General features: G+C 45.1%; 1 long non-coding RNA gene across 1 annotated transcript in view; it reads left to right on the forward strand.

Annotated features, from left to right (window-relative positions):
* Positions 1-17,698: 17,698 nt before the first annotated feature.
* The window catches only part of LOC149312880 (uncharacterized), a 109,733-nt gene continuing 109,339 nt past the window's right edge, over positions 17,699-18,092 (forward strand). The window contains exon 1 of the long non-coding RNA XR_016281440.1: positions 17,699-17,780. This is a non-coding gene — a long non-coding RNA (uncharacterized LOC149312880). The remainder of the gene's footprint in view (positions 17,781-18,092) is intronic.

Genomic DNA, 18,092 nt, shown 5'->3' on the forward strand with positions numbered 1-18,092 from the left:
CCAGCAAAAAAGAAGCTCGAAAATGGCGCTTCTTTTTGCACCCCGGAAGTGGTGGCACGAGGCGCTAGTCGTGCACTCACTTCTGCCGTGCGACGTCCGGATGCTACACACCCATGACATCAAGATGGCGGCGCCCATGTGGAACGGGTGCCGTCATTTTGTACGTACCCAGTACATACTAGGGTTAGGGGCATGCGTAAAGCTTAGTAACCCTAGTACTTACTGGGTACGTACTTTACGCCCGTTTATAACGGGCCTCCATCAAGACTACAGTTGTAGGTCCACTTAGCTGGGAATAAAGTTCATTAAACTCAACAGATTTCTAGTCTGCAAAGACATGCTATATTGTACTATAACAAGCACTAACATAAAAATTATGTTCTCATTTTTAGATAACAAACCAGAAATTTGCTTTGGCCTGTAAAGCTTTGTTTCCTGCAACCTTCCTGCAACCTGTAAAGAGGCAGGAAGAGAAAGTTATTTTTTTTTTTTTTTACATGTCAGACAGATTGAGTTTTCAGATCACAACATTATGCTAGAATTATTTGTACATCATTCAGTCTATTTTTGTGGTCAATAAAGGCCAATTTAAGAAGCTCAGCAAATAGTTCTCTGTGTGAAGTAAATAAACAGTGTTTACAAATAGAAGCTGGATTCTGGTTGCAACCCTCAAATAACTTAATTCAGACTAATCCTATTACCTTCAATGGACATGTTCCATTTGAAAACTGTATTCAAAAAATTTATTTCTTCTACATATAAGGACTTCTTTCTTTAAAAAATATAAGCATGCTTTAAGGTGCAATCCAGCCATTTTAAATGGAAAGAATTTCAAAAGCTGACCCATATTTTTGACACCAACTGAGTCTAGAAGCACTTCACATATCTAATACTGTTCAATATCCAAATGTTATACTAAGAATTTCTGCTGACCTCTTTAGGGAAAAGGCTCTGGCATACAAAATATTTTTGTGTAGAAAATATTTGGGACATATTTTTACACCTAACCTGGTCCCTCTTCACTATATGAGTTATACGGCAACATAATTCTATGTGTCAGCATTCTTGAGCCAGCATGGTGTAGTGGTTTGAGTGTTGGACAATGACTCTGAAGACCAGGGTTTGAATTCCTGCTCAGCCATAGAAACACACTGGGTGAACCTGGGAAAGTCACACACTCTCAGCCTCAGAAAACCCTATGATAGGTTTACCTTAGGGTCATCATAAGTACAAAAAACAACTTGAAGGCAGCCAGATAGTCCTAGTACTTTACCAAACTAAAAACTCCAGAATTTCATAGGAGGTTGCCATAAAGTAGAATCATAATACTATAACTGTGGTATGAAAGGGCCCCTGGGGATTTGTGGAGCCAGCATGTTAGATCAGCATGGAATAGGAGACAAAATGGTGAAAGTTGTACAGCATGCAGGTCCCAGCACTGGCAGTTGGAAATGTTGGGACTGTGAATCTGCTCCAAGTCACAGTCTCCCAGCCTCACAGCAAGGCAAAGACAACCTCTGCTCTGAACAAATCTTGCAAAAAAGAGAAACAACAACCCTGTGATAAAGCAACTTCAATTGCTGTCATGTCCTTAATGTACCAAAATTAAAAAAAAAATCTATCTTCATCCAGAGTAAAAATAGAGTACTTGAGAGTGTTACACTTAGGAAATTTTTATTAAAAATAAAATAAAATCTCATAAAACACAAGAGAGCTCCATAGGAGAGAAGTTGTAGAAAAATTTAGCCTATGGGAAAAGATTCAGATGTAGCTCATTGCTCAAAGAATTTTTAAAAATACACACAAGAGGGAAAAAACGGAATATGTTTGGAGTGTGTGAAAAGCTTCTGTCATCAAACTGCTGTTTATGGGCATAAGAGAATCCACACAGGGATGGAAACATAAAATTGTAGGAAAAAGTGGGGAATGGCTTGCTTGACAAACCTTATTCAAAACCCAAACTATACTTTTATATAACCGTATATAAACCTCAAGCTGTCCTTTTTATATAAAACTCATATATATATATATATATATATATATAGAGAGAGAGAGAGAGAGAGAGAGAGAGAGAGTTTTATATAAAAAGGACAGCTTGATATAGTTGTTATATAGTTATATAGTTGTTGTTATTGTGGTGGTGGTGGTGTGCCTTCAAGTCATTTCTGACCTCCGTCCTACACGCCATGATTTCCTTTTGAGACAGGGTACATGTAGATCTTGCACTTTGTCTTTAAGACAAATTACCACCACGAGGCTTCTTTCTTCCTGCACATCTTGTATCAAAGAGAAATTGTGTTTTTCACCCCCTTTTTACTTTGCTAGTGGCATAACTGCAGATTTGGTAAAGGGTGGGGATAGAATTGCCAGAGAAAAACTAGAGAGAGCTTCTGTACCTTTAATGATTGTCTGGAAGAGGGAATTTTAGCAAGTATTGCTTGTCATGCTACTTGGTAACAAGCAATATTTGCTGAATTTTCCTTTTCTACATAACCAGAAAGGTATAAGAGCTCTCTCCAGTTTCCAATCTGGCAACTGTAGAAGGGAGGCTGTGGTCTCCAAACCAGGGAGGGATTGCCTTGTGACCCATGGACCTTGCATTGATTATCTTTGAGAGAAAAAGCTCCCTTTTCTTGGAGGCGTGGAAAGAACCTTTGGGGAATTGGCATTTTGTGATCTTAGCCTTATGTCAGACCTGAATTTTGTTTTATTTAGTTTAACATGTGGCTGCCACTACCTTTCACTGTTGCTGTTACTCTTTGTCCTCTTTTCTTCCCCTCATGCTGTCATCCCCACTATTACTGCTTCCCATTTTACTGTGCAGAATTATATCCTACTCATAGTTGGGCAGATTTAAAAGAAAGACCTGGTACATCACTGCCATATTGTTAACTTTTGTTTACTCATACCTGTGCTATTAGGTGCCTGCCTGCCTGCCTTCTATTTGGGGTGGACAACTTTTTATGTGTGTGAATTTTGCACCACTACTGGGTAACAATCCATATATGGACCTTATCACATGGAGGAAATTGAGCAAAATTGGGGGGTTAAAGAGAAATTGTCCCATGCAAAACACGATATCACAATTAAGATTTTCACACAACATCACTATTAAACAGACAACAAACAGGCAATAAACAGCAACAAATCATTCATGTGGAAATCCCAAAAATGATTGTTGCTGTTTATTGCCTGTTAAGCAATGTGTGTGAAAATCTTAATTGCAATATAGCATTTTGCACGGAATAGTCACTCTTTAAACCCCTGATTTTCCCCATGTGATAAGGTTGTATGTGTGCCAAAACAGTGGGCCCTTGGTATACGCGGGGGATCTGTTCCGGACCCCCCGTGTATGCCAAAATCCGCGAATGCTCAAGTCTCATTTGTCCCCAATGGCGGTGCGTGTGCACACGCACTGCCATTGGGGACAAAAGTCCCTCTCCTCCCTTCCTCTTTCCCTCCCTCCCTCCATCCCTCCTACCTACCTATCTACCTACCCTCCCTTCCCCTCCCCCTTCCCGCTTACCTGCTCTGTCACTGCGCCGCCGCCACGGTTTAAGGGCCGGGGGCAGCTTGGAGGCCCAGAGGCCTCCAGGCTGCCCCCGGCCCTTCTTCCGTGGCAGCGGGGAGGAGGAGAGGGCCAAGGCTTGTCCCCCTCACCGCCGCCACGGTTTAACGGCTGCCCTCAGCCCTTTTTCCATGGCTGCCCCCGGCCCTTCTTCCATGGTGGCGGCGAGGACAAGGCCTAGCTTCGTCCTCCTCGCCACCGCCGTGGTTCAAGGGCCAGCTGCAGCTTGGAGGCCCAGAGGCCTCCAGGCTGCCCCCGGCCCTTCTTCCGCAGTAGCAGGGAGGAGGATGGGGCCAAGACTCGTCCTCCTCGTTGCCGCGGAAGAAGGGCTGGCTGCAGCTTGGAGGCCCAGAGGCCTCCAGGCTGCAGCTGGCCATTTTCCCGCGGCGGCGGCAAGGAGAACGAGCCTTGGCCCCATTACTGCTGCTGTGGTTCAAGGGCCAAGGGCCTCCAGGCTGCAGCTGGCCCTTGTACAGCAGCAGTGGCGGCGGTGGTGGTGAGGAGGACGAGGCCAAGCTTCGTCCTCCTCGCCACCACCACCGCAAAAGAGCCGGGTGCAGCCTGGAGGCATCCTGGCCTCCACCAGCAGCACCCGGCCCTTGAACCGCGGCAGCGGAGGAGGAGGTGGCGGCGTGGGGACGGAGCAGTTAATCAGGGAGGGGAAGGGGGAGGGAGGGAGGGAGGGTAGGTAGATAGGGAGGGGGGAGGGAGGGAGGGAAAGAGGAGGGGAGGCGAGGGACTTTTGTTTCCAATGGCTGTGCGCATGCACGCGCACCGCCCTTGGGGACAATTTCCCTGGATTTGCCATGCGCGTATGCTCAAATCCGTGCATGGCAAATCTGCGTATAAGGAGGGCCGACTGTACCTCCATTTGCCTCAGATGCCGCTGACAAATAACCACAGGAAACCAAGCTGGAGGAAAGGCCACAACTTTATTAACTGCAAACAATTGGTAGGGTTGGCACCAAGGAAGAGGTCAGGATCTGCGAAATCAAACAACCCCATGTTTGTCTGATTAGCGAAAACCTGGTACCCACTAGGCATTGGGATGACCTAGGGCAGTGATGGCGAACCTATGGCATGCGTGCCAGAAGTGGCACTCAAAGCCCTCTCTGTGGGCACATGTGCCATTGCCCCAGCACAGAGTTTGGCAGAGTCTGTTACTAGAAAGCCAGAGAGACATGGCACTTTGCAATAAATAAGTGGGTTTTGGGTTGCAGTTTGGGCACTCGGCTTCTAAAAGGTTCACCATCACTGACCTAGGGGCTAAGGAACACCACTTGACCGCAACTCTGCCATGCGTTCACATATTCACTAAGCCCCTAGCCACCGGGAGGCGTCCTCGTGTTATGGACCCCACAATGGCCATACACCTGCCCTATTCGCCCCCCCCCCCCCCGGGTCCCGACTGACTCCCAAACCAGAGCTCTGTAGCCCTGGTACCACACTGTGCAGATCCTGGTCTATGCTGCTGACTCCAAGTTGTGACAAAAAAACCACGAACCAAGTGGTGGGTGGGTGAGAGAAGCACTCCGTTGCCTCCTCCCTTCCTACTTGGCTCCAAACCGCTCAGAGCCAAGCGCCGTCTGAGGGCCGGAGCCAGCCGCGCGGCCTTATATAGGCCCCGGCTCTGCCCCCAGGTCACCTGATCCAGGAGACTCCTCCTCCCGGGTAGCTGACCAATGAGCTGCCCTGGAGGACCGGAACTCCCCGATCATAGAGCCCGGCCCCTAGAGCGTTGCAGGGCAGAAGCGACTCCACTTCCGCCCTGCACACCAATAAGGGGCCAGGGCAAGCCCCAGAGGCCTCTGGGGCTTGTAGTTTGTCACCGCTTCTAGCGGCAAAGCGGCTTGCCTGTCCAGCCGGGAGGCTGCTTTTTCCCTCTGTTTCTCCTTCAAAATGGTTGCCAGAAGTAACATCATATCACTTTCTGCTGGAAAGAGAACTGGATGGAAAATGTATTTGAGAGGAGTGGGAGTTCTGGGAGGTTTCAGGAGGCGGTGAAGAGGTTTTGCATATTTATGTTTGTGGGGAATTTGGGTGGGATTTTGGGGTGCTTTTTAAAAACTAAAAACCACACCCAATTTTAAAAATGATGTTGGGGGATGATCTGTTTAGGGGGCACAAAAGTGGAGTCCAGGGGGCTCATGCAGCCCATAAACAGCAGATTGTCAACCATGTAGAGAGTGCTGAGTTCACTGTTAAGCTATATAGAAATGTAAATGCTATTGCTATTTTCTCCACTCCAGTTCTTGAGGCTCTCAGCATCAGCAGTTGAAAAAGATTGTCCAAATATTCCACCTTTCCTTCATTATCAGATGTTTTTGTGGTAACAAAAAAGTGGTGGTAGGAAGACAAAGGAGGGTGATACATATGGAAAGTATTAGTCATCTGCAACTCAGTAGTTTTCTGAGTTTAGAACAAGGTAATTGCACAGCAACACATTCACCTGAATGTACTCCATCTACAGTTTCTATATGCTATGTGTAAGAGCTAAGGGCTAAGGGGACATCTGGGTTAGTGGTGTTTTGTTAATTTCACTACTAACCATGTGAGAATTTGGTGGCATTTGATCCTATACAGGCTGACTGAAAAGGAATGGTGCAACCAAAAAGGCATTTGGTTTTGCATCATTCATTTTTAATCACCCTGCATTTTGACTTGGGAGTACTGTGACTCACCCCAAGATCACAGGATGTGCTTTCCTCATAAGCCAAAGAAATACAGTGGGGTCCTGGTTTCTGCTGCGGTTTGGTTCAAGGACCCCTGTGGTTACCAGATTGCATGGCTGCTCAAGTGTCATTAAATACAGTGGCATAATAAAAAGATGTCCCTTATATAAAATGGCAAAATCAAGGTTTGCTTTTTAGTAATTATATTTTAAAAAATATTTTTGAGCCATGTAAAGTTGAATCCATGGATAAAGAACCTGTGGAGACAGAGAGCTGAATGTATCATTTATCATACATTCTAACTGATAAACCCAATAGGAAACATGCATTTGAGATCTGCCGTTGGGTTACTCATGGAGACAGAGTTATGGCCTCCTACAAGTAGATTGATCCCCCTCCCTCTTTCCAGCACATTGATCTTTGCCTTCTCTTTCCTGAATGTTCGGACAGCAATTGTTGTTTTGTGGATACATGCTGCGCAAGTGCTTGACAAGGACAGCACACAGGCCATTTCTTTACTGAAGCAAAGGAGAATCTAGGACGTCACCTGAAAGATAGTTCTGAAATGTAAGTGCTTAGAAGACCTGCCTGCCCTTGTGTTGTGCTGTTTCTTGTTCAAAACTTTGTGGGAGACTGAATACAGTGCACAAAAAGAAAGGCAGCCATGCCATTTCTGCCCATCAAGAATGTATGGATAAATGTGCACTGTGTACCTTGAAGTGAACGTTAATGTTTCAAATGAAAGAAAGGGATGATTTGATTATGCATCAGAGTTACACAGCAGGGAAGATGTATTATTCACTTGGTGTTGCTAGGCTACCAGCCTTATTTACAGATAGAAGTTTCCAGAGCAGGGAAATCTGGGAGGCTTCAAGAATGGAAGGCAAGGGGGAGGGAAGAGGAATCAGAAAATACAAGCTTGTTAGTCCAAAGTGAATGTTAAATACTTTCTACAATGAGGCCTTGAATAAAAAGAAGAGTGGGTGAGACAATGCAAGGAAATGTGCCAATGAACTGTCCTTCTAGACCAGCAGTTCCAATGTCAAAGGATGCTAATGGCTAGGGAGAACAGAGGGGAAAGGAAGTGTGTTGTCAGTTTAAGAAGTCTATAAATAAATTAAAAGAAGCATACAGGTTTAGGTTAGATTATGTAGGCGGATAAGAAGGCGAGAAGTGAAACAAAGCAACAGGGCACAGAGTAGCATTAAAAGCAATATGTCCAGATAGATGCTTCCACAAGAAGGTCAGATTGGCTACTGGTCAACATGCTGAAGAAGATTCTAATATTTGATGTTGATCTATATATGCTACAACCATGTGAGGATGGAATACAAAGCAAGATTGTATATTAGCTTTGAAGTATGAATAACAAAGAGATGGCACATGAATAGATCTTGGATATGTTGAAACATATTTTTTTCTATGTTTTGGCAAAATCAGGTATAGTAGATTCTACTGAGTGGATGCAATCCAATACATTTCATATAGATAGGCAAGCGGTTTGTGTGTGGTGTGTGTGGTGTGTGTGCGTGTGTGTGTGTGTGTGTGAGAGAGAGAGAGAGAGAGAGAGAGATGAGCCTGCACCATTATAGCATTATGATAGTTTAGTGAGGTAATAGAAGAGCCCTGGTGGTAGAGTGGTTTCATGCCAGTACTGCAGCTGCAATGTGGTGAGCTCAGTCCACAGGCTCCAAAGTTGACTCAGCCTTCCATCCTTTCATAGGTCGGTAAAATGAATATCCAGCTCGTTAGGGGCAATTAGTTTACAGCTTAGAGAGTTGAGTTCATTATTAAGCTGTATAGAAATGTAAGTGCTATGCTATTGCTAGAGTTCTCTGACAGAGAATTCTAACCACTTATGAAATTACAAATCCCATAGGATGTGGCCATGGCAGTTAAAATGGTATCAAAGGGCCGGTACATACCGGCATGAAGAGGCGTGGCAGCAGCGAAATAAGGGCTCGGCTTGGCTCAGCGTCCACATTCACCAAGCCCTTATATTGGTGCCATTACATCATAAGGCTGCAGCCCCATCCACACTGGAAGCAGCCTGGTGACGTAAGGGCACCAGAGCGCCCAAACGGCTCTACCAGGAAGTGGCATCATAAGGGCTGTGCTGCCATGAAAAGAAGTTCCGTTTTGGAGCTCCTTTTTGATCTGGATTGTTGCCGCAGACTTTCTTCTCATCTGGCCATCCCTTTCTTCTCATCTGTCTTGTGCCAAAGTGTTATAAATGTGTACTGTGAAAGAAGCCATGGTATCCCTACATTATCTTCTCCCAGAGAAGCAACATGCAATTTGCTGTTTTGTTCATCCATGATGGATGATGACAATTTCTATCCCACTTTAAAATCATATCATTAAAAATTTACAAGATATAAAAATTAAAACAAGATTAAACAATAAAAAATAAAACCTGATTAAAACATATAGAGGCACTCCCCCAGAACAACAATTGACAGGATCTAGTTTAGGTGTGATGGGCCTTGTATAATCTCATCAAATACCTATCAAAACAGAAAAGTCTTTACTTGTCTGCAAAGACCAAGTAGGGAAGGTACCAGTCTAACATCTCTGAAAAGAGCATTCCAGAGCTTAGGAGAAACCATTAAGAAGGCCCTCTGCTGTATTCCCACCAGATGTACCTGTGAGGGTGGTGGGACAGAGGGAAGGGCCTCCCCAGCAGATCTCAAAGCATGGGGCAGTTCATAAGGGAGAATACAGTTCTTCAAATAATCTGAACCTGAGTAATATAGGGCTTTATGTGTCAAAACTAATACTTTGAATTGTGCCCAGAAATGGACCAGGAGCCAATGAAACTGTTGCAACAAGAGAGTTGTGCATTCCCTGTAGTCAGCCCCAGTTAGCAATCTGGCTGCAGCTCTTTGGGTCAGTTGAAATTTCCAAACACTCTTTAAGGGCAACCCCATGTAAAGTAATCTGGGATGTAACTAAGAGGTGTGTCACCAAAGCTATATCTGATGTATCAAGTAGATAATGCTTTTTTGAATTCTGAAAGTGAATACTAATGTAGTATTTTAAAAGGTAAAGACAATGTTGTCAAGTTGTATCCAACTGCAGGGAGTGGCGCTCATCTCCGTTACTAAGCCGAAGACCCAGCATTGTCAAAGACAACTCTGTGGGTCATGTGGCCAGCATGACTGCACCGAAGTTGTACCTATTTATCAACTTGCAGTTGCATGCTTTCGAACTATGTTGGCAGAAGCTGGGACTAGTGATGGGAGCTCACCCCATCATGCAGCACTTGGACCTCGAACTGGCAACCTGCTGATCTTGCAATCAACAGAGTCAGCATCTTAACTGCTGAGCCACTGTTTTCCTAATGTAGTATTTACACCCTATAAAATGTGGAAACTCACTGGGTGACCTTGGGCAAGTAACACTCTCTCAGCCCCAGAGGAAGGCAAAAGCAAAGCCCTCACTGAACAAATCTCACCAAGAAACCCCCATAATAGGCTCACCATAAGACAGAACCAACTGGAAGGCACACAACAAATCTCTCTCTTTCTCTCTCCCCTTCTCCCTCCCTTCTCTCTCTCTGTGCATGTATACACAACACAATGACAAAAACAGTCAAGCATATCCTATATTCTTTGGCATGCACAAGCTTTTTTTTTAACCTGAATTTAAGTAAAATGTAGTTCAGGCTGAACAAGAGGGGAAGCAGAAAGAGTTAGTACATGCTAACTACTCAAGTTAGACAGAAACAAACCAAACAAGAACTGGGATGCAAGGGACTAAAACAGGGGTCGGCAACCTATGGCCCACGGGCCACATCCGGCTCGGTGAGGCCTTGGCACCGGCCCCAGCCCGGTCCTGTCGCCGATTGCCGCCGATTGGTGGGCCGCCCCCCTGGCCTCCCTCGTGGCCTTTCCTCCATCAGACCTCTCTCTCCGGAGGGAGGTCTGGTGGAGGAAGGGCCCCTGATGGAGCCTGGCCTCTCTGGCAGCCTTTCCTCCGCCAGACCTCTCTCTCCGGAAGGAGGTCTGGCGGAGGAAGGGCCCCTGACGGAGCCCAGGGCCCGGTGGGCTGCCCCCCTGGCCTCCCTTGCGGTCTTTCCCCCGCCAGACCTCTCTCTCTGGAGGGAGGTCTGGTGGAGGGAAGGGCCCCTGACGGAGCCCAGGGCCTGGAAGGCCGCCGTCCTGGCCTCCCTGGCGGTCTTTCCTCCGCCAGACCTCTCTTTAGGCCGAAGGGAAGAGCCAAAGGGAAGGGCCTGGGATAGGTGCCCAAGCCCTTCCCTTCGGCCTCCCTCCCCTTCGGCCGAAAGGGCCCCTTGGAGCCTTTTCGACTGAAGGAAGGGACCGAGGAGGAGAGGGCGGGCACAAGCCTCCTCCTCCCCGCAGGGCTTTGGCAGCCCTGAGGTGTCCTTCAGAGGACACTTCAGGTCTGGCGAAGCCCCGAGGAAAGGAGCAGGGGCCGCCAGCCTCGTCCTCCTCCTCCTACCCATGGGGCTTCGGCAGACCTGAGGTGTCCTTTGGAGGACACCTCAGGCCTGGCAAAGCCCCGAGGAAAGGAGCAGGGGCCACGCGCCTGTTTCTCCTGCCCTTCACGGGCCCTTACTGGTCCTCAGCTGTCTCTGAGAGGCAGCTGGGGGCCAAGGAAGGGCAGGAGGAGCAGGCGCGTGCCTGTCACCCCCCTCTCCCAACCCCCCCACCTCTAGCTGTCTCTCAGACAGCTGGAGGTTGGGAAAGGGAGCAGAGAAAGCCCTGCCCCCCGGAGGGTGGAAGCTCTGCCCCTGGCATGCAGCTCCGCCCATGGAGGGTGGAAGCTCCACCCCCAATATGCGTCCCCACCCCCGGAGGGTGGAAGCTCCCCCTCGGCTTCGGCCCCCCAGTTTTCTGAGGGACAGCAACCCGGCCCCCGGCTCAAAAAGGTTGCCTACCCCTGGACTAAAATATAGGAAATAATTGTAGGAAAGGAATTGTCTAAGCAGGAATAACAGGGTCATGCAACTACTTATTACTTCACAGACATTCTTAGCCTTGCCATTTATGTGAAAGTCAGCCTGTGAAGGATTTCTGAGAAGACTGTAACAATGGTCCGATTTAATATTTGGTATGTTGCTTCAATGTTCTTCCCCATATGATTGTGAGTGGAGATCCTTGGTTGAAACCTACAGCTGTCAATCATAAAGCCACATCAATTCCACTGTTTCATCCCTGTGTTTCATCTGAGATTTAGAAATGTATTGTTTGGGTGGGGTGGGGTGGGGTGGGGTGGGGTGGGGTGGGGAGATGAAGAATACTATAAAAATACCATTTGAAAGAAGAGCAAAAGCTTTAGGAGCATTCTGCTTCACTTCAGACCATTTCAGATAACACTTGTTTCACTCTTGGGGCAGGATCCAAATATCTCTGCAGCTGCCCACTTCAGATATTGGGTATTGTCGCAAGTAGAGTTATACCATTAATGTTCAACATCTGTGACCACCAAATATAATTGATATGTTAGTTCTCCTCAATCCCAATATGCATTTCAATAAATCAATGTATATTTCATTCAACAGATATAGACAGATTTCTGAACAGATTTGATTTTGGCAAACTGAGTAAAATGCAGTCCATACTTACATATGCTGTAAAAAATGTTACAAAAGCAGTTTTGAGGCAACTCAGTGACTCATCATTTGTAGGTGGAAGCTTTATGATCTGGTAAATGCAGCTTGCAATTGTTCTCAGAATTTACAATCTAGATTCCTATCTTGCACAGTGATGTTAAAGTAATTTTCTTCAGAGAAAAGCTACTTTTTGGGCTTCATCTCCCAGAATCTTTCAGTCAGGAAGGTCAACAATGTCTTCAGGTATGGGATTGTCAGATACTGTTTTTGTTTACTTAATAAAATGTGAGGGAAACCAGTACTGCAGATTTGTCCCTCTGTGCCAAGGATGGGCAACTGCTGAAGGCCTTGGGACCGTTTTTTCTTATCTCCTTAGTCTGCATGGATTGTATCTTCTCCCTCTGGCTAATTTCTAAGAAAGGCTCCCCCCACACCCCACATTAAATTTAGTTAGGGTTGCCAAATTCTAGTATCTCAAATTTGGATACCAAATTTGCACATTATACAAATTATTAATTTAGATTCTAAGTATGCAAATTCACTACATTAATAGTTATTAGTTTCAATTTTCTATGGTGACTCCTCAGAGACAACAAATATGGAATAATATTGAAAGTGTTGGACTTGGAACCAAGAGATCCAAGTTCAGATCTCTGTTCTGTATTGGAATTTATGACTACCTCTCAGCAAACGTACTTCACATTGTTGTTGGGTTGCTTAAAAAACTGACAATGGCTTTCATTTGACTTCAGTAAAAATATTAACAACAATAATGCACTTTTTAATGCACATACACTTTTAATGAAACTTCACTTTCAAAACCTTGGGTTTAATTTCTGTACATTCACCTATGGCTGCATCTAACACTGCAGAATTAATGGTTTGACACCACTTTAACTGACATGACTCAATGTTATGGAATTATGGGATCTGTAATTTTGTGAGATATTTAGCTTTCTCTGTGAGAGAGCTTTGGTGCAATCACAAACTACAAATCCTAGGATTGAATAGCATGGAGCCATGATAGTTAAGTGGTGTCAAACTGCATTAATTCTGCAGTGTGGCAGCAGCCCGTGTTAGTGCTAAATTAGGGTTGCTACCTTCTCCCCACCTCAGAGAGATACCTAATCTTTAATATCTGTTTAGGGAGCATGTACAGCATAATACTTTTAGCTGATAATAGCTGCACCTATTGAAATTATTCAGTGCAAAAAGAGAAGAACACTCTCAGAAACCTTAGACTGAGGCTGCATAGGTAGTTGTCTAGAAAATAAAAACCATGCATGTGTGAGAGTGAGAGAAAAAAAAGCACAATTATAAAATAAAATGATGATACAATATAGATATGACCTATGCCAACATGGAAAGATAAAAGGATTTCTTTCCTAGAGGTCTACTGTAAAGGAAGAGGTCATCTTTCAAAATGGAACATTTGAACTGCATCAGTTATTTCTTATGAGTTACCAATACACTAAGGCAGGGGTAGGCAACCTTTTTGAGCTGGGGGCCGGGTTGCTGTCCCTCAGACAACTGGGGGTCCGAAGCCAAAAAACAAATAATTAAATAATTTTTTAAAAATTTAAATAAATAAATAAACCGGGACAAATGTAGGACAACATTTTCAAATGGTGGACACTTTTTTTTAAAAAAGTGGAGGACACGCAAAAAAATTTGCTGATTTTTTTAAAAAAATGTTAATATAAATGCATGTTTCTGAGGTGTCTATAGACAATTGCCCCCCTTGCCCCTGCGCACGAGAGGCCAAAGGCCCCGGCGGCAATTGGCGGCAGGACCGGGCTGGGGCCGGTCCCAAGGCCTCGCCGGGCCGCATCCGGGCCGCGGGCCGCAGGTTGCCTACCCCTGCACTAAGGCACCATTAGCTTTTCAATAACAAAGTGCAGCTTGTACAAGAATCCAGAGAAGATTGTGTGGCAGGGAAATATATACTCTGGCAAATACCAAGGGGATGTTCTCATTGGCTGATACGCCGGTTCCCGAATCAAATCCAAGGTGAGGCGTTCCTATTAGAAACCGGATTAACTCTAGAACAGTTCTAGAACAACCCGCAATCGTCCCCACTTCGAATCGTAAAGCGGTTTATAAATTTGATTCGTGTTTTCGTCATTTAATGTGGGTTAAAAAAATAGAAGGGTCGAACCTACATTTTTTCCTTGAATCGGGATAGGAATCGGAGCATTGAAATAGGAACGACAGCCTTTGAAATTGGGTTAGCTGGATGGGAGGAGCGGAGCGCGATGGGCTGGCTTGGGGGGGGAGTCGCCCTTTCTGTCCCCATCCGTCGTGGCTGTCGCCATTTTTGCTTCCCTCACCCCTTTGTCCGCTGTGGTCTTTCAATAAGAGATAAGGATTTTTTTTATTTTTTATTTTAATGGTTTACAGGCGCTTAATCTCTTCAGCGCTTTAAGCGCCTGAAGTCCCAGCTGCTCAAGCGGCTGCATCTGCCAAAGAACTACAAGGCTTCCCCCGGTGGATTGCAACCTCCCCTCTGTGTGGGGAGAGCCCATTTCTAACGGAGGAGAGGCAGGAAGGGAAGCCTCCTCTCGAAGAGGCATTCCCTGCCTGCTTGGGCTCTGATCTCGCCCAGGCAGGGACGGGCTCTGATTAAATGCGGGGGGGGGGGGGGATAGTGCCTTTCCATCTCTCTTTCTCAAATGGAATCTGCCTTCTCCTCCAACCCTGGAAAGAGAATTTTTGGGAAGAGTGCTCCCTCCCTGCTTTTCCAGCAGCCTCCTTCATTGATCTCTGGGCTCTCTGAAGGGATGCTCCGTGGCTGTCTTGGGAGCCATGAAGCGGGGATGATGTCCTGTGAAACCCATCCCATAGTTTCTCTGGAAACAGCTTGGGCTCCCCAAATTCGCTTTGCCAGCAGCCTCCCCCATTGATCTCTGGGCTCTCTGAAGGGATTCTCCCTGGCTGTCTTGGGAGACATGAAGAGGAGATGCTGTCCTGCAAAACCCATCCCCATATTTTCTCTGGAAACAGCTTGGGCTCCCCAAATTTGCTTTGCCAGAAGCCTCTCCCATTGATCTCTGGGCTCTCTGAAGGGATTCTCCCTGGCTGTCTTGGGAGACATGAAGAGGGGATGCTGTCCTGCAAAACCCATCCCCATAGTTTCTCTGGAAACAGCTTGGGCTCCCCAAATTCGCTTTGCCAGAAACCTCTCCCATTGATCTCTGGGCTCTCTGAAGGGATTCTCCCTGGCTGTCTTGGGAGACATGAAGAGGGGATGCTGTCCTGCAAAACCCATCCCCATAGTTTCTCTGGAAACAGCTTGGGCTCCCCAAATTCGCTTTGCCAGAAGCCTCCCCCAGCCTGGGGTCTTTCTTCCAAGGCAGCAAAAGAGCTTTGGGCAGTTTTCTCTCCCTCCACCATCCTTCCCCACGAATAATTGCAGGACTCATAGGCACTTTAAGCGCCTCCTCATTGGCTCTTTTATAACAAACCGTGAAATTTAAAAGTGACGTTATGATGACGTTGCTTTGATTGACAGCCCCAAAATGGTGAGTGGGAACGAAATAAGGCTAAAACCAATTTATATATACACCGTTTTATTTGAATAGGAACGAAAGCGGATCACTTAAAGCGAATCGATTGGTAAATGAGAAAGAAGAAAAAAAAGCGATTCAGAATGCGGGATAAGACCAGGGTTATTTTGAATCGATTTAACTGATACCGGTGTATTTTAAAGCGTTGTAAATCGCAAGTGGGAACCACCCCCAAGTTGGCCTTGTCCCTTCCTGGATGATATGGATGTCTTAGAAACAAAGCTTGGATTTTACTCATACCTTCAAGATGGTACAAAAATGGAGGGTGGTGGAAGAAAACTGGCAAAAGGTTCCTTATAACTGGAAGGCAAAGTGAATAGACTGGGTCTCTGAGCAAGGAACAAACATACATTTGAAAGTGTATCAGGAGTGGTTAGAACACACAATTGGTATCTTCTAAATCAGAGCAACGAGTATGTGTTCAAACACCCCATACTTAGAAAGCATGCCCATGTTTACCACAAGTAGCATGTAGAAGTTTTTATGTCCAGGAATCTTGTTTTACTTGTGGGCATAATAGTCTTATGGGTCCACTGTGCTAGTAGCTTATGGTTGCATCAATGTTATATCAGCATAATGTAGACACAACCATAAGAAACAGTGATGCAAGAACAAAGGCCTACTTAGATATGCATTCTACTCTCAGTCAGCAAACAGGTGTTTCTAGGAAGCCCAGAAGCAGAATATGAGTACATAGCACCCTCCTGCCTGTGTTTCCTAGCAAATGGCATTTGATCCTGGAGGCATCAAATATACTCTGAGCACTAGACTTTTGTACTTTACTCTACCAGACTTCTTTTGTCTCCTCAAATTTGTCCAGACAAGAAGGTTAAGCTATATGGTATTCCTTGATGTCTTTCTTGGCTTATATACAGTCGCCCCTCCACGTCCGCGGACTTGAAATGTGCAGACTTGGAAATCCGTGGAGGGGTAACTGCTATTAACATTAATGGGATGCCCCCCCATTCAAGCCTATGAGGCAAGTTTTTGAACTCACTGGGGGGGATCTGGAATGGATCCCTGGTGAGATCAAAGGGGCAGCTGTACTGCTAACTGCATTGCATGACAGACTGCAGATCTGATCATTATGCTACTCTCTATCACAGCTTTAAGAATGGATACAGAGGTAGCATGGGCCATTATTTCAGGCTTTCTGGTTGATGGCAGTAGAGTGGGTTTGCATCATACACTTCTTTTGCAGATTATTGTTATTGCTGTATACCTTCAAGTTGTTTCTGACTTATGGCGATCATCTTAGTTCACCAATTAAGGTGAACCTATCATAGGGTTTTTGTGGCAACATTGGGGAGAAAGGGTTTGCCATTGCCTTCCTCTGATGCTGAGAGAGTGTTGACTACCCAAGGTCACCCAGTGGGTTTCCATGACCAAGGTGGGATTTGAACCCTGTTCTTCAGAGTCCCAGTCCAACACTCAAAATACAGCACCATGCTTTTGCAGATACAAGCTGGAAATACAAGTTGCTGTCACTGCTTTTGCAGATACAAATTGTTGTTAGTGGTAGCATTAGTGAATAGAGGTTTCTAACTTAGTGCCTCAGCCACACCACCCACATGGCTTGTTTTTGTCTTGTACATTTGTGATGTCATGTCAATGTTGCATTTATGCCAGCACAATGTAATGCAGTGCCATAATACTCCTATGCTGGAGTATCTTTGAGCTCAGTGAAGTAGTCAGGATCCTAGTAATAATCCATCCTTGTTCAAGGAGCTGAAGTAAAGCATAGGATTGGCCCATTATTATTATTTCTTTAAAATCAGTTACATTTATGGGTTTCATACTGGTAAGGCAACCTGTTTTTATGCAAAGTTATCTTTGCTTTCTCTTTAGTTATATTTCATTTTGAATTTTTCAGTCAGGTTCTGTTCTATTATTTTTGAAAGGGTTCCTTTTTCTTCTATTGTTTAATATTTTACCATGTAATATATTATAGCTGAATACTTAATAAATTTTGACTTGACGTACCACAGAACAGCTACTTCCTCACCTTGACTTGAAAACTTCATGATTCATGCTAGACAGTCTGGGGATTTGTGTTCCCCTCAAAATCTGCATAGATTCCTGGTTTTTATTTATAGTTATGCTTCAGAATGAATGCTTTCAATCTTAAATGGGCTTTGGATTAGACCACTGCCTCCTAAGATTGATTCATGAACCAGCACTATTTCCCCTTCACTTCTCAAGGCTGATTTTTTTTATCATATGTCATGTTGTTTACCAAATGCATAGGAAGCATGTATCATGCAGATGATGAATCCAAGAGGAGGTTTGCTTCTGGAGCCAACTGCCACCGTCAAATGTCTCCTGAGCAAAAAGTCTTTTTGCTTCTAGCTTTCTGAAAATTGTTTTTGTGTGCTAGTTTGGAGCAACAATCAGATGTAAGTAGGCTACCTTTATTTTCCTTAGGAGAAGTAGGACAGCTTGGGAGATGGTGCTTCCGGCACAAAGTCAGAAGAATAAAAGGGAGTTCACATTTCTTGCTAAGTCTTTTGATGGTTTAGGCAAACCTGTTATGTTCTGCCGTCTGTACAAAAAGCCTTAAAGAGATGTTGTTCTTTCCAGGCATTTTATCATTTAAAAGTAAATGCCAGGAAACTTCGAAAGGATGTGAAGATTAGATTCTTTTTTAGCAGCTGCTGCATTTTGTTTCTTTGTATTGTGTATCAGCTTAGTTCAAGATGTGTTTAGTT

Source organism: Sceloporus occidentalis, unplaced genomic scaffold (assembly GCF_023333645.1).
Source record: "Sceloporus occidentalis isolate IW3139 unplaced genomic scaffold, rSceOcc1.0.p SCAF_5, whole genome shotgun sequence".
Classification (NCBI taxonomy): Eukaryota; Metazoa; Chordata; class Lepidosauria; order Squamata; family Phrynosomatidae; genus Sceloporus; species Sceloporus occidentalis.